Genomic DNA, 17,993 nt, shown 5'->3' with positions numbered 1-17,993 from the left:
ATGGATTAATCCATCGAGCCTTCCATTGTCTTCCCCGATTCCCCAACTGGGGAAAAATGGAATTTTTAATTCATTTTCACCGTTGCCGCGCCATTTTATTCCATTTCCGCGCAAGTTTTCCGCGAGAAATTAATAAATTTGGGGGATGATACAGCTCCAATGCCTTTTATCTTCCTTCAACCTGTCGTCAAAACGGTCCATCAACTCTTGGTAAAATTATTATTCGGGTCCAGGTTCCGGCGCGTGATCGAAATTTCGAGCGCAAATACAACGGAATCTATTTTCCTTTTTCTTCTCTTTTCTTTCTTTCTCTCTTTTCCTTCGAACGAAAACGGAAATCCCGGTGTTAACGTGTCAAAATACGGAGCGAGTCTCGCGCCTCCAATCTTCCCTCCTCTATTTAATGCTTAATAAATCGAAAAGAAAAAAAGCATCGAACGCGCCGCTCATGACACGCTCTCGAAACTGAGTCCAAATTCTTCAGAAATTTCGTATCCCGCGAATTTTCGTGGCGAATTTTAAGCCGATTCGCATCCGCTTATATAAACTCTCCCTTCGCGTTTCCCTTTACTTCACACTTTAGAAAACTAGCGCGGAGTGCACGCGGGTTATACGTAACGTCAACGTCAAAGGGGGAACAAAAGAGCGCAATTAAATTTCATAAATTTCCCGTCTCCCGTCTACCAAAAAACGAAGCAACGAAGGGAGCCGCAAGGGGCTCGTTCAAAAGGATCTTGAAACGAACGAAACTCTCTTCGGCCAACAACAAACGGGAAAAACTTGCTTTGTTAGGCGAAGATGGAAATACGAAGACCCGCGGTTTCCCGGCTCCGCTTCCAGCAATAACCGGACGGCAGACACGTCCGCCCGTCGTCGTCCCACGGCCGCCGTTCCCTCACAAAAGAGAAAACCGGCGGTTGCAAGGATACAAGAGGAATTAAGTTGTCGTTTCCCCGGACGCAGGGCGAATCAAGTTCCGCGAAGATGAAATATTCATAGGGCGGCGATGGAAGGACAACACTTTACATACGGAACGTTGTAACGTTTGGACGACTTTCCGGCCGTTTTTTTATTTCTCTCTCTCTCTCTCTCTCTGTCTTTTTGAAAAGTGAACGAAATCTCGAGCGGGCGAGGTGTTACGATTTTTCATCGGGAAAGGGAAGGGAGATGACAAATCGCAACGCGGTTCGACCATGTCACGCGGACGTGCAAGTTTTCGCAAGTTTCGAATTTACTTGTTCGATGGAATTTCTCTCTCTTTCAATTTCCTGTCGTTCGTTCTATTCGCGCGGAATCGTTGCGAAAGGGTCGATCAGCGGCAATTATTGGAAAGAAAACGATCGAGTTTGGCGATCGAATCGATCGCGCGTCCGCTCGATCCATTTCCGCTAGGAGAGTGATTATTTCTTCGAAGGGGAAGGGTTAGTTTTTCTGTTCTGCAACAACAACAACAACGTGTGGTCCGAGTTTGTTACTCTCGACCTCGGATAGTGGATTTTGAACGCGTCCAATTTTCGTAAGCGGGGGAGTAAAATGTTATTTTGGGACATTTGCATCAACCTACCTCGAATTGGATAAAACGAGTTTCGAGGATTTCCCACCTCGAGCAATACCGAAATTTGCAGGAAGCAACAGGATGAAAGGGAGGAGGGTGAAACGTGGATGGAGAAAAATATGCGACCGAAGCTGTGCAAGCTAACGGAATTACATTCAAAGGAAGACGAGTTCTCGTGAACTACTGTCGCAAACTGGAGAGTCATTTGTTTTCCACTTCACCCGTCGTATTGTGTATCCGTTGTTGTGGTCGCAATCCATTTCATAATTTAATTTTTCTCGACCGATACGTAAAGAAAAAAGAAGAAGAAGAGAAAGAGAGAGAGAGGTCAACTTCCCCCCCCCCCCTCCTTGTTCCTCTCGCAAAAGTACGCCCGCCTTTCCATTCGTTCCATTTTGTTAGTCAGTTTCTGTCGAATCGATAAACGCATAAATAACCCAATCATAATAAAATATTACCCGTTTGACCAACTTATTCCATTTATTCGAGCAAATCCGCCTCGGCCCACTTGTCTTCATCGCGACAGCGTTTATTTCATTCGTCGAGCAAGATTGCCTTCTATCCCTTCTTCGATCATAATTGTTTCATTCTACTTATCCCATCAAGCGTGCCTCGTTCTACTCGTCCAATCATAACATTTATTCTACTCGCTCTACTCGGCCAAGATTACACGAGCGTTATTCATCCGACAGCGATTTCTCTTATTACCTCTCAAACCATACGTGATGTGGTTCGCCCATCCCGTTGAATGAAATTTATTTATTTGCAAATTGGCGAATTTTTTCTTCAACAATATTTTTTCTTACACCTACGTTTTTACTTCGAATGTAAAAAAAAAAAACCGCGTTTCGCGCGGTGTACGCGCGTACGATATGCATATGTATCGACAGCAATCGTTCAAAAAGAAAATACTTCACACTGGAACTGCGATCTATCGATCGATGCGAGAGCTACCGGGGCGATCTATCGAAAAAAGGGACCAGCATCGACATCTGTCGGTGGAAAACACCTGTCGACGGGAAAATCTACCCCACAAAAGTGTTGTTAGAAAATGAAAAAAAAAAAAAAAGAAAGGAAAGGAAAAAAGAGAGGAGGAGGGAGGGGAGAAAAAAAAAAGAAGAGAAAAAAAACTTGTCAGAGAGAACTCTAACTATCGTCAAACTGGCTCGACTCGTCAGGTTTGAGTTGATCGCCGCGGCGAAACGATACGTTCTTTTATCTTTGAGCTCTGCTCCCTCCATGTGGCCCTTCGCGGGGATTAAAAAGTCGTAAAAGAACGTTCACAGAGAGGTACTTGGCGCCGGTGAAACGCGGAAAAACACGTAGAGAGAGAGAGAGAGATAACTGGGGGCGATAAAGGGGCGGAAAAAAGGGGGCCAAAGTGAAAGAAAAGTGAAAGAAATCTAAAACCTTCTCGTCTTTTTCAACTTTACTTCCTCAACACGAGCGGAAACAGTGACGACGATCCATCCCTCTTCCTGCTCCTCTCCTCGTTTTTCCAGATTTCCCCTCGCCGCCTAGGAATCTTCATTAAATTCATGTCATCCCCGAAAACCACTCGATTCGATTAATTCAACCAACGTCCCCTCGTAACTCTTCCGTTTAATCGCTCGTACCTGTTCGATAAGAATCGAAACGACCAAGCGTTATCCATAGTTGGCGAATATCACGCGTATATATCGATCCTCCCTTGCGATTTCATCGCACCTTCTTTGGAGAATCGTTAAAAATATAAACCGCCTCGAGAATCGTTTCCCAACGAAAATCCTCTAGAATCTCGAGTTGAATCTCGAGACGAGAAAGGAAAATTCCTCGTGCTCGAACGAAAATTCAAAACTTGTTCTTAACTCTTATTAAGCCTTCAACCAGGCCTGAAAAATTCGATTCTCCTGAATTTCACGACGAGAGAAAGCGTGGGATACGAACGGGATCGATTCGCGGTGTACGATCCTGCAAAGAGTCTTCGTAAAAGGAGATAAAAAGGCAAGGCAGGAAAACACGTGGCCGTGGCATAGCCATGTAACAGTCGGGGAGAAACTCATTACCCGGAACTCAAAGTTGAAATAAAAGCAAGAACGAGGTATAGAGGCAGAGAGAAAGATGACGTTTTTCGTTTTCCAAAAAACATTCTACGTTAAACGACTGCATATACTCGATACCTATCTCGATATACATCCCCAAATAACATCCCGACCACGTTACATCATAATCCTTAACAGAAAGAACGAGTCGACGAGTCTCGAAAAATTACACTTCCACGTTGTACAACAACCGCGTCACGTTAACGCGACCCATCGATTCTTGCAATAGAAAATTTCCTGCAGGAACACCGTTCCTGGAGGACGATCGACCGAATTACGCCTCGTTCGAGCTGGGTTAATCGACCCTGTCCAGATCGGATCTGCCCTCCTTATCTAAATGGACCAAAAGTCTTTCAACGCGCGGAAGATAGGGAGCGTTGCTCGTATCTCGATCGACGAGTCAACAGATTCTCCCGTGGCGAACCAAATCACATAATGATTAATGAGAAACGACGAAACGAACGAACAAACAGGGTGGATGCGTGTGTATTTTTCTCTCGATGGAGCCAGCGACGGTTCGTTAAAAACGTGACAACACCGGTTGTGTGCGGCGTGACGTTGACGTCATTATATACTGGGGGAGGGGGTCAAGCTAGAAACGGGACACCGCGATCTCGAAAGCTTCAGCTTTTGCGTTGCCGCGTCGCGTTATGATGCGCAGCAATGGAATTAAACGGAGAGGCTTCCCTTTTTCTAACGCGTTACTCTTTTTCCCTCGTTTCTACGCTACGATGAAATAATGGTCAACGCTGTAATTATTCCGTTTGTTTCGCGGAATAATCAGCGTTTCTCGTCTCGCGAGCGTTGTCGCTGTAGCAACTTTGAAAACGCGCGCATCTCGTAAAAAAATGTCAATAAACAATCGTTCCATTATTGTCGAATTTCCAAGATGCTTAAAAAAATTTATTTTGGTATTCTTCATCCGTGTGATAAAGTGGTATCGGTGTCGAAACGGATGAGGGGAGAAATTTCTCGATGTCCGGTTACGAATTCTTTTTTTTTTATAGATAATGGATAGATCGTAACACTTTGCGCTATTCCTCGATCCTTTTCCCCCCGTTTAAAGTATATAAACGGGGGATAAACCGAAAAGAGGGGTGCGAAAACACGTATCGCGAAAAATTTGAGTCGAGGGGATAGACGATACGAGGGGGTTGATGTAAATGGGATTTGATAAAACGTAGGCGAGATTAAAATGCTGCTCGGCAACTACTACGGAGATCTCATTTTTATCTTTGGAGGAGCGGAGGCGGCTTTTAGAATAATGAAACGTGAGCGGGTCACGTTCGATGAATGATCAACGGGGCGCTTTTGGAATCTTTTTGAAAAAAAAAAGAAGAAAAAAAAAAGAGAAAGACAAGTTCACCGAGCAAAGGTGAAGGTATCGAGTTTAAGAAATGTCTGGAAGTCTTTCGTATTCTTCGCGGCGGAGAAAAAGAAGCAAAGGCTTCTTTCGATATCGATGCACATACATTAATATATATATATATAGGCAAGAGGTATTTCGTTCCTTCAAGTTCCATAGATTCCTCATTTTCTAAAACGTTGATCACGAATGTTCTGTTATCAATCGAGAGACATCGATTTTCTACGGAATCTTGCGGCCGATTCGAAATGTCGGTGTGAACTTCTTCCTTTTCTCGTCTGCCTATCGACAAGATCGATCTCCGCGAACAACGACCCACGCAATAGCGACACAAAGGGCTATTGTACCGGATCGAAGGGTCGACGTTAGTTTTACCTGCAGCGACCTGACCCGGTAATCGACGAAACGCGATTACCGCGTTTCATGCACAGACGGCCCGATAGTTTCGCCTCCGTTCAGCCGGCCGATGGATTCCACTCCCTGCGGCTTGTTTCTGAGGCCAGATATCGATGCGAAACACTTGTTGGATAATACCAATCCTCTTAAACTTGCGCGACAGATATAGGAAATATTCAACCAGCCAATTTATCGCGTTCATAGATCTGATCGATGGGATCTGTTCGATTGCGAAAGTAAGGAAAGTAACGTGTCGTTGAACTATTCTTTTCTTGATTCACGATCACGAATCACGGAATTATTTTCGTGCGGGGTGAAAATAATTTGTGGTGTAAAATAATAACTGGTATCGTTTTTTAATAAAAATCTTTGTCAATTTTTCGCAAAATTCTTTCATTCGTCATCCTATATCTCCCGCTCGAATTCTAAACGCGTTTTAACGTTTTATCGTTTTATCGTTTTATCGTTTTTCGAAGAGTTGCATTCTTGTCTCTCGTTCAAACAAAAGCAAATAATAAGTCCGCTTACTCGTATCCTTCGATATGTTAATAAATTCGAGAATTCGCGTTTGAGATTTAATTCTCTCAAGGAAAAATTGAGAGAGAATTCTCGGTGTATCTCTGCAACCGCCATCGAGTGTTTCGATTGAATATTCGGCATAATTTACGAGCTTCCAGTTTCATTTTTGCGCGAGATTCTTTCCATCAGAGGAAACGACTTTCACGTGTGTATATATATATATATATATATCTGTGCCGACTGCAATGCGTACCGTTCCATTTTCCATTTCGAGAGAGAAGAACATCGTGATACAATCGAGCGTTCTGGATTAACATGCATTTTTCCCATCGAGGAATCCCGATGACGCGTATCGTGGTACGCGATCGTGATGATTTCGTCGAGTAATGGGTATAGATATATATTTTCCCCCGATATCGATAATCCTTGGATATCGTGGCCTGGTGATTACTATCCTGGAATTCGTCGCATTTTTCGACGCGATTCCATTGAGAAACGAGGAGGAACGCGATTGCTCGATGTTCGATGTTCCATCCACTGGTACACCACGGGCCAAAAGTTTCGTGTCACCGATTTGTTCCAAGAATTGAACGAGAGAGAGAGAGAGAGAGAGAGAGAGAGAGAGAGAGAGAGAGAGAGAGAGAGAAATAAAAAATAAAACAATCAGAATAATTTTTGTTAATTTGGATATCGAATCGAATTTGTAAAAAAATCTATCAAAACGTAATAAAAATTTTTATCGCCCTTCATATCGAATTAATAAAAGATATACCTACAAGGCAATTTAAAAATCTATCGAAACGAATAAAATTTTTATTCGAATTTTCAAACATTCCGTAACATTGATTTTTCGAATGTTAAATTGAAACTTTTATTGCCATGTGACTGTGCGAAATCGATATACAAAATAGGCTTCGTTCCAAACTTTTCGCTCGGTAATGCGATTCTTATTGGAAAGAAATATCGGAAAAATTGCAAGTTTCATTTATAATCCCTCGTCTTCCGATATCATTGACGGCTATTCATCGAAGAGATAAACGTAATGCCTTCCTATTAAGGGGAGAGAGATAGGGAGGGACGGTTCAAGGAACCGGTCGGTCTCTGATCGATGGAAACTAGAATTCATTCCCAAGGAATCGTTAATTTCGAAATCTCATTATCGCGGCTAATCCTATTCGCGGCATAATGAACACAATTTTCCTTCGAATCGACTCGTTTCCAAGATATCAATCAACGGTGAACGCGCTTCCACCGGATATTCGCTGGTTAAATTTATCTTTGACGGTGTGCTCGTTCGTCCAACCATTGTCCCTGATAAAGGTAAACCGCGTACGTAATTTTACACTTTCCCCTTCCTTCCTCTCCCTCACACATTTCGTTTCAAACGTCGAACAGCACGCCCACGCGCGCGATCGATCAAAAAAAGTTCAAATTTCGGGGCAAATTATTTATCCTCTCCCCCTATAATTTGTTCTTTTAACGAATTCGTTCAACGACGAATCACTGTATCGTTACCAAAAAAAAAAAAAAAAGAAAGAAAGAAAACGATAATAGAGAAAGAAAATTCAAGATAACAATTTCTCGATCGAGTAACATGGAAACAAGTTTCGACTTCCTGTTCATTTTGTATTTTGTACCCAACTTTTCCAATATTTGGCGACATTTTAAATAAATCAGCGCGTGTAAGCGACTCGACTGTCGCATTACTCGGATCCCAGAATCGTTCCCCCGCAACTTCTGAAAGCGAACTTCCAAGCATGCTTTCGATTCGAGCAACATCTCCAATTTCGAACCGTTCGATCACGCGGTTACAAATTTCTCACAAGAACTTCCTATTCCTTGTGTCGTTTCGACCGATTTCTTAACATTTACGTAACATCGTATCGACTTCTTGATAATATCGTTGCTACGTGTACCGTCGTTGAATTCTTCTAAAAAAAAAAAAAAAAAAAAAAAATATCTTAAAATATTTGTTCGATATAGAAGAAGAAAAAAATGGAATGGAAAAATGCATGGAATGGAAATTCGCGTATCGTACTCGAGTCGAATCGAATCGAGTATTATTATAAGTAGGAGAGCACGCAGATATTCCACGTAACAAATAACGTAATTTCGTCCGATTCCATTGTCTGGTCTGGGAAAAATGGGAACGGCACACATCTCTCGACAAAGATTTTTGCATCCATGTTTTCAATTGTATTCGTACACCCAGAAATCCGATAACGATGAAATTCTATCACCGAGCTTATCTCCTCCCCCCCCCCTCCCCCCTCCCATATCTTTACGTCGCCGTAAAACTTTTGACTCGTTTATACCGCAACAATTGTAAAAATCTCGCTCGAATATAAATTCGAACAGAGAAACGGATATAAATATATCGTGTATCGATAAAATATTCCCATGAAATTTCCCAGGAAAAATTTAAACAAAGACGTTAAAATTCCTCTAAATACAAATCGAATTATCGTAGAGTCACGCGAATCCACGCGATCGGTATAATAATCGGTTTGAGAATTCCTCCTGCAAAGGGGAGGGATCTATCGTCTCGTAAATCCGTGCAATGAGCGATAATATCGAAAGGTTCGTTTTAAAAAAGATCAAATTTAAAAAAAACGGGCAAGCGTCAAGCGTGGCCAATCAAGCGTGAGCTCGCGTTACGCGGACGCGAAACGACCCATTAAACGTTCAACTCGTTCGTCATGATGTTCAGCCATTATTTTTTTTTTTTTTTTTTTTTTTTTACCTTCCTAAACGAGCTAGCAGGTAAATAGAAGGGAAGTGATAGTTGACGAGCGGCCGCAATAAAAATAAATCAGCTCGCTGCGCCTATAGGGATGGATCGTCGAGTGTTACAAAGGGTTGAAGTGTCGTGGCTGTCCCCGTGGAAAATCGCGAGGGACAAGGGAAAAAGTGCAACGAGGCGAGGAAAGTTGACGGATCCCTTTGTGAGTTTGTTTCTCTTCTCTCTTTCTTCCGTGGAATACCACGCTTTCCCCTCCTCTCTCTCTCTCTCTTTCTTTCTCTCTTTCTCTCTTCCCTCTTTTCAAGGATCTCACGATGAATTTATTATTTACGATTCTAAAATACCGTTTCCTTTTCCTTTCTTTTCTTCTCTTCGGAGTGAGAATTATCCCTTTGAAGCCCTTCCAAGAAAACGGACAGAAAGCTGGAGATTTCGATCTTAATGAACCACCAACTCCGCGATTCTTCCGCAAATATTTCCGCAAGTATTTCGATTCCGCCAAGAATCCTTTTAACGTTTAATCGATCGCGAAAGTGAATTCGAATGTTTCTCACCACGAATCTACTTGATACTTGAAACTTTGTTGCTTTTTTCTTTTACATAAACGAAATTAGGAGAGATGCAGGGCCACGCTCGAGAATGGAGATCGGTCCAAGTGGACGTTGTAACTATTCGAAACTACTATCAGAAACGATGGAACTTGGAGATTCTACGCAGACGGGGGAGGAAGGGGGTCTCTCGTCCCTTTTTTAGGTAAGAAATACGAACGTCCAAAATGTCGGCGCCGCACGGTCTACGACGCGTATAACACTAACCTCTCCCCAGCGACAACTAGACACCAAACTTCTCTCCTCGACACGACGACACGACGCATTGTTTACCATTTCCCGACTCATCCTCGCCGTTAATGAAAAAGATCCTCATCCTCGTTCCAATTATTCCCAGTGATATATTATTGTTTCGCTGACAGGATTTATGAATTCTTAACAATCAACCGTTTCGAAAAAGTAAGTAAATTCTTGGCGCCACGGCGGAAAGACGGGAGGGAAGGCGGTCGTATCCGTCCCACCTTATATGGCATACATCTTATAGTTTCTAATAAATTATCTGCGAAAATATTTGTTTCCTTCCTCTCTCGACGTGATTCTGTTTACCGAACTCCGATTTTACGCTTAATCCGAATCCCGCCGGAGGAAATTTTTCAAGGGACAATTCTGCCTAAGTTGCTTTATTATATCGATTATCATATACGTTGATCGATATGTGGCGTCAAACGGAGGCTATGGGAGGGGGAGGTGCGGTAAATTTTTATTCGTTAATAACGAGGATAACGCGATTTAACCGTCGGGCCATTTGCCCGGAACCGGAATAATCGGCGTTAATTAAAAGATTCATCGTAATTACGTTGCTCAAACTGCACGAAACTGGTATTAATGATTGGCCGGGAAGCAACCTGGCACGCTCGGCTATTAATATCCCCGCGGATCCCGGTCCCGATCAATTTTTTTGTTCTTAATTAATGCTCATTACCGTTTCCGCTCCGCCCACATTATAAACACATTAACTCGAGAACGTTCGTGTTCTATCGGGGAACGAAGAAGTGGAGGGAGGGGGGGATTCGTGCAATGAAAATCCATTCTCTCGATCCATTTGTTTTAATTCTTCCCCTCCCCCTCCTTCTCCGTGTGTTTGGCGCCGTAATAGAAAAATATCTCGATGCAACGAAGAGGGGAATAGGACGGGGGAGGGAGAAACATTTTTTTCGAGAGATAAGTTTCGCACGGTGTACGGTTTATATACATATCTCGTGGAATCGAGACGAGGATCACGAAACGTTCATTCGATACTCGTTAACGCTTTCTCGGCCCTTCTGGCCGTGTGATAATATGTACAACGCGGGGAAAGAATCGTGGAAACGTTTTATCTTTCAAAAGGTGTGCTTAGAGATCGTTTCGCGCCGCGTATCTTATTAATTAACTCCAGGCCAGGAATCGGAATGAAAATTACGAAACCCATTGGACTCGTTAAAGCGTTCCGTGTGTCGCAACGGGAATATCGCCATTTTCAACCGCACAGAGAAAAAGAATCTTGGAACGTTTTGTCTTTCAAAAAAGGAAAAAAAAAAAAAAGAAGAAGAAAAAAAAAGATGAGCTCAAAGAATGGAGTTTTTTGCAGCGTGCACACGCTTCGCTTTCGTTGGCTTCGCGTTACGAAATTACGTTTAACGTGACACGAAAATGACACGAACGTTTTAATATTTTTTTAATGACGATGACTAATAATAGATTCGAAAACAGGGTCGAAAGTTGATCCCCTTTGTTCCCCTTTGTGCATATTTCACATTTTCTATATTGCACAAGAGATTGAAACCTTTTTACATATTCGATCTTTTATTTTCTAATCGGCACGTTTCTATATCACGCCCATTCGCTAGAGAATGATTCGACGTAACGTACATTTCGTACGTACAAAGGGGATGAAATCGTTCGTTCTTTGTCTAATGTTGCTGTTATGAAATGGTACCAGGCAAAAAATCTGCTGAGAAACTTTGATCGACGAGAATCAATTTCGATCGAAAAACTGTAACTCCTATCGAGATCGGCCAGCCAGGATCAATTTTTGGAAGGGTTTCGCAATATCAACCCCGTTCTCAGCTCAGACGTGAATTACACAGATATCAAAATTCCATTCGATAATTTCCTTGAACGCGTTCCTTCTCTCGTCCGAGTTTAAAAATTGAACTTGCCATCGAGTTGCACGAAATACTTGTAATTGTTATCCGCCAAGAAAATTATCTCGTGAAAAATTAACGCCACTCCCCTCCGCGTAAATATCCTCCACGAAGATCGGACTCCAACTTTTTCTCCTCCCCGATCCCGATATTTCACGCGTTACTGTCCGCCCAATTTGCCGCCGCTTTTATTTCGAACTTCCACGGGGAACTTAAATTTCAATTTAACCAGCTCGGGATGGTCTTGATCCGGCCTGTGGAACCCGCTTAAATTTCAAATGAGAAGTGTCCCTGGGACACAAAGGCCAAGAGATAAGGCAGGGATGCTCCGACCATCGCCGTTTTCCCCTCCCTCCTCCAACCCCCCCCGATCGAACATCGACGCTGCTGCCATCCACAACCATCCACGAGGCGCATTTACAATTCTTAGCCCCTTAGATCGCTCTGGAAGCGCATCTAATCACGCGCAGATATTTATCCAACGCGTTTTTTTCCTTCAAACCCAAGAGGGAAAATTTCGTGGACGCGTAACTTTTTCGCCGGAATCACGAATTAATCTCTGCAATTCTTGTTGACCGATAATTCTCCATCGGGGAGGAGAATTATTTATCAACAGATCGTCTGTATCCTCTAACGAAGTTTCTTTTCATCCTCGTTTTTAATTCGTGAGAATGAGAATATTTTCCGATTTCAATTTGTAGGAGTCGCCTCGTTTGTCCAGGATTTTTTCCAAGATGATAAAAAAAGAAAAAGAAGGCGTGGATATATCCTCGTCGCCGAGGGAGAAATTCTCGTCCCTCTCGAAGAACGAAATCTGGCCGGACAGCCGATAAGTCTCTCTCGATCCTAAATTGAATCTGATATTTCAATTCGTCGTGTACGTTATATACGCGTGGTGAAATAGGACGGGGTGAAAGGATTAGCGAAAGAATCGAGGAAAAATTCACTCTCTCGCGATCCGGAAGAAAAGTTTAAAGGGGATGATCCGAGAAAAGGATGAATCCCTTGGGTTTATCGAGAGAAATTAATTATCGTTCAAAATTTTAAACGGCGATTTCGAAATCGAATCGAATTTCATTAATTTCTCGCGCGAATATTCGGTCTAACGTGGCGTTCATAGCCAATCGCTGGTGAATCACGGTGAAAATGAATCGTCACCCTTTCGATTCTCACACCTAGAACGAAACACCTTGACTCTCCTTTTCGTAAAACAATACCCCGTTGGATAATACCTCGCGAAACGATAATTGATACTTTTATAATTGTTACCAACGATCGACTGTTCGCGGTTTGTAGAATTCACATTAATCGTTGCAACGGATTCATCACTCGCTTTTGTTCTCCTCGAATAGTATCCTAAAGACGAGTAACACGTATCGTCGACGAGAATGATATATCGATAAATACGTGATTGGTGTGCGGTTCAAGGATAAAATTTGTTAAAAATAAAATATATTCGTCCAATCGAATATAAAACCGCGAATAATTCTGAAAATTATTGAAAATATCCGTAATTATTTGGAATAAGTTTTGGAATAATTATCGTTTCATCCGAAACGTCATTAATTTATCGATATTTCATATTTCGGAATCAGGATTGATAAAATGCAAATTGATAGGAACAAACGGTTGTTTGCGTTAAAGTGGAGAGATTGACCGTGTAAAGTGTGAAATTTCTGATACACGGAAATAATGACATCTGCCCGTTCGATCCTTTCGATTCGGGGCGGCGTTATTTTTCACTGGATACCCGGTGACCCGTAAATGAGGTAGAATTAAACGACTGCACAACCGCAACGCCATGATGTTCGTTCGAATCAATTAATTTCCTGCGCTCGATGCGCCCCCGTTATACAGATCGAAACCGGATTCAAACTGAATTGCCGCTGGTGTTTTACTTTATATTCCCCGTTAAATGGACCAAAATTCGCGTATTCCAATTCCCAATTTTATTGTTTAACGAAAAAAAAGGACATGGAAAAGCGGGCCGCGCGCGTGGGTTATTGTGCAGCCCACACTCTGTCCTTAACGTAACCATGCGCCGAATAAAAAAAAATTTTCACGGTATGTCTCCGCTTTGTTGAAATAACAGCTATTAAATATTATTAAATTTAAATTTTCCATCCCCCAAAAAAAAGTCGACTAATTAATCGCATCCGAATGTTGGTAATGGAAACGCGCTCCAGTTAACCGATTAATAACAATCCTCGATTTGTAAAGCTGCTGATTTAGCAGCAGTTCAATCCGAAACTTTTGCTTATCCAGGAAACGCGGCTTGGTCCTCGTCCTCGTCCCTCGAATCAACCAAACGTTTCTCTTCCCTTTCCATAACGAACGACTTTATCATCCTTTTGTTATTATTAATCACGCGACGATTTCTATCTTTCGACTGATCGAAAAATTTAGAGATCATTTAATGATACGAAAACTCTGTTTGGAAAATGTTTGCTGCTTTGTGAAAACGTGCGAAAGCAGGAAGAGGGAAATATATTCAACCCTGATAAAGTTGGGACGATGCGGTTAAAACTCGTGCAATATATATATATATTTTTTCCCCTTAATTAAGGTTTTAGCTTCGTGCAGGACAAATATTCCGGCTGATATATTACACAATCCGGGTAGAGATCTTGCCGGTAATAGCCGGTAAAAAAAAAAAAAAAAAAAAAAGAAAAACAGACGTTCCATTTGTACCACTTTTAGCGGCAGGAGTAATAAAGCTTCGACGAGCGAGTAGTATGGGGCCCGCATTTGTCAGGCATCGTCCTCCATCCGCAACCCCATTCTCCTTAATACAAAACTCGCGGCTCCGGTGGTATCGCGTGCCAGTGACAAGTGTTACGAGTTCGTTACCTTTCCCCCTACCTCGCCCTCGAGACAGACGGAAGAGAGACTCGAGTCCAGAGGGATATAATCGCTTCTCAGATTTCGGTCGGACCGAAATTGAAAATTTTCGAATCGTCCCCGAATTCCGTAAATCATTTGGATTTATTATCGCGTAAAAGGAAACAACGGAAACAGTTTTAAGTCTGCGGGGACGAAAATTTTCCAACCTAAGGATCCTATTTATCTTGGGGGGGAAAAGCCTTTCGATAAATTGCAACTATGTTCCATATACGTGAGTAATGGATAGGACTAAAAAGGGAAGGATTCTCCTACACGGTCGTGTAGGAGAACGGTTGCGGTCCATGCGGTTTCACTCCCCTTTCAATTATCACGCGACAGGGATATCTTCAACTTAACGCGCGCGCCGCCACGTACTCCGCCGCGTTCCCCGCGGCACACGACAGGCACGTTTTAACGAAACTTGGTCGATCCTCGGCAGTAAACCGGTGCCATCCATTTTCTTCCTCCCTATTACTTAGAGAAACTTAAATTAGATTCGCACGGTTTAACTTTTCGGTTTTGACTGTTACTCGGGCGCCACTTGCACAAACTCCAAAACAGGAAAATCCGGTTGAAAATTATGGCAAACGAAGGAGCTTCTTGCCCGTGACGGGGAAACGGCGGAAAGGAAATCTTCTACTTCAGGATTTCGGCCTGAGAACGATCTCGAGAGAGGGAGAGAGAAGGAGAGAAAATTATGCGAACACGGAATTTCGGCGCGCCAAATTCTTCCATCCTGAGATATGCACATCGTTGATAACAACCGTGCACGCCTAGACACATTTCTTTCTACCAGAAAGAAATACGGCGTTGCGCAACTCGTTCCCACTCCCCTCCCTCGTTGCGCTTCGTGAATTTTACAACGCCACCGTTGTTACCTGCCCACTTGGTTAGATCTTGGAATACGGAAGACGCGTGGTTTGCGAGTAAAGGGACGAGGAGTCCAGGCGGCCCTTCGAGAAATGCAATTTCCACCATTTTCCCTCCCGAACCGTGGTGAATCTTTTATCGGGCTCCGCAAACAGTCAAAATCCTCCATTATCATCAATAACGAGTAAATACGAAGGGAGGGGAAACGTAAAGATCCGTGTAATTTCCGGTACAAAAACACGACTCGATATACACTAACTGGATATAATAAATCCCTGTTATAACCGATGCTCGCGGGTAAATAATAGTATAAAATCGAGTGATTTATACTATCGATGGAAAGCATCGGGTGTAACGAGTCGGCGTCAACCGATAAATCTCCATCTTAATATTTATTTAAACAGCCGCCAACACTTGATAACAGGCGACACGATCGTGGAAAAAGAAGCGAGAGACAGAGAGAGAGAAAGAGAGAGGTGTGGCACGGCGTTAACGTTTATCGCCCTCGTAAATTCTGCTGAATATCAATGAACGCAGCCGCAACTGCATCAGAATCGAATCGAGTCGTCCTCTTGTTTTCCATTCCACACCAACCGACGTTTTCTTCCCGATGCAAGAAACTGCACCCATCTATATCGACCCGTCTCCATCGATATCGACTCGATCGTATCGAAATATGGCTCGCGTTACGATATCTATTTGCAAAAGATATATATATATATATATCTTTTATTTGCTATTCGTCCTTCGAAATTTCCTCCACCCGTTCGACAAATTTAACGCGAAATCTTGCCTTCTCCCTCGAGAACAGGGGGTGGATTAACGGGGGGAGAGGGGATGGGGATGGATAAGCAAAGGAACGATGATGATCGAATGGAATGATCGGAGGGAGGGAGGGAGGGAATTTTCGTTCGAAATTGAAGCGACGTTGAGGGTTCTCTTCTTCGTGAGTATAATTCGGCTCGGCATTCGGCGATATACATCACGGCGCGCGATGTATCTACAGTTTCGATTCGAGGGAACAACGGGCTCTTGATATCTCACCCCGTGCAAAGGGAGTGGTTCCAAGAGTGTTTCCAAGGAATCCAAGCATTGGAAAAGTTTCAGGTCCCGGAGACGCGCCGTGTCGGCGTATCGGAAATCGGTTGTAATACGAAGCCGTTACAAACCGTGCGTGCACCCCGTCGACACCTGTTTCCATCCGCGAGTTTTGCTTCCCCTCCGTCGGCAGGAATTTCTAATATCCCCATACTTTTAAAGGATATTACACACTGTGTCGTATCAGGGAATACGAGAGATTCTCTGACTCGTACGTTTAGAAGAAAATCGGAGAAAGAATTTCCTTCCATTCCTTCCTTTTTCTTATTTAACGAGTATCGAGACACGATTCGTTCCTTAACTCGACGCGAAGAGGAAATTTTAAATTAGAAATCGAGCGAACGGTGAACGAGTGAAACTTTAACAACGCATCTAATCTTCGGAGAAGACAATTAAATGTTATCGAGGGTACAAGTACGTACAAGTACAACTACGGGGGCACAGTTGAAACACGATCCAATCAATCTACCTTAACCAGACGTTGATACATTGAAACCTGTGTCTTCTCTCAGCCTGACCGTACCATCCGCAGCACAAAATTCTCCACCGTTTTCGTCCACGGCTCGTTGAATACGAATGAAACTGCCGCCCCGTGCAGTTTAAATTCATTAAAACACAAAGCTATATAACGGAAGCTGCGGTTTCTTCTGTGTATAATGCTTAACAACGGTACGAAACGGATGGTTGGTTTTACCGTAGCCGGTGGGTAAACCACGTCGAATGTAAATCAGGTTAGAGACGAAAATCTAACGTTAGGGCTTCGTATTTTACTTCGTGATACCATAAATCATCGGATATCCTCTTCCTGTCGTTCCATTTCCTGGATCAACGTCCCAAACTTTTTTTATACAAATGAATACCGCGGTATTTTTTTCCTCCACTTCACCAACGTGGTGTCCACTAGTGAAAAAGATAAATAAATGAATAAATATCTTGAGAGAGACTCGCCAAGAGAGAGAGAGAGAGAGAGAGAATTTCAATCTCTTAGCGTGCGAATACATTTGAGAGTAAAAAGTTGATCTCGCTCTGAATGCAATATTCACTTTCCGAGAAATTACTTTCGAGAGTTTTACCACCGAAATGGATTGATCTCGAGAATATTTTTCACCAATGGACGTTGCATTCTCGTAGAGAGTTTTATTTTTTCGCGAGTTATCCGAGTAATTTTCGCTCTCCCGAGGATACCCGAGAGAAATAACTCTCGAGAGACTTCGCTCTCCGGTGTCCTCTTGTATCTAATTCCTATAAACATGGAAAGCTGAAGTTGAGTTAGAGAAGTCGAAGGAACCATTTTTCGCTTCGATAAAAAGTGTTTCACCCGTGATCAAAGTTACTGAAGGGAGGAAAGAATAGAATTTATCTTACGAGCATCCGATCGATAATCGAAGTTTTCGAGTTGACGGAGAAAAATCTGAAGGTAGACGTTATATATATATATATATATATATATATATATATATATATATATATATATATATATATAATGTCCTCGATGAAACAATTCCGTCAGTTCAGTTCCTGACAATAATTAAGAGACGTAAGAGGGACGAGTGGTACTTCCTACCTCTTCTTCTACTTTCTCAAACTCAAACTTCGCGCTCTTCTCAGCATGCATATACGGCCCCGAATTTCGAAACCATTCAGACGCGTACCAACTTCTCGGCGAAACAAATTCTCAAGCTTCTCTCAAACTCACTTTTCCCTATCTCTTCTTCCCTACTTCTTTAGACACTTGTCGCTTTTGTTTACCA

General features: G+C 42.7%; 1 protein-coding gene across 4 annotated transcripts in view; it reads right to left on the bottom strand.

Annotated features, from left to right (window-relative positions):
• LOC122716196 (5-hydroxytryptamine receptor-like) overlaps positions 1–17,993 on the bottom strand; it is a 107,126-nt gene that overhangs the window by 44,959 nt on the left and 44,174 nt on the right. The gene's annotated exons all lie outside the window — the stretch shown is intronic.

Source organism: Apis laboriosa, unplaced genomic scaffold (assembly GCF_014066325.1).
Source record: "Apis laboriosa isolate Shangri-la unplaced genomic scaffold, ASM1406632v1 scaffold42_cov153, whole genome shotgun sequence".
In the NCBI taxonomy this organism is placed as follows: domain Eukaryota; kingdom Metazoa; phylum Arthropoda; class Insecta; order Hymenoptera; family Apidae; genus Apis; species Apis laboriosa.
This window is presented reverse-complemented; position numbering and strand designations above follow the sequence as displayed.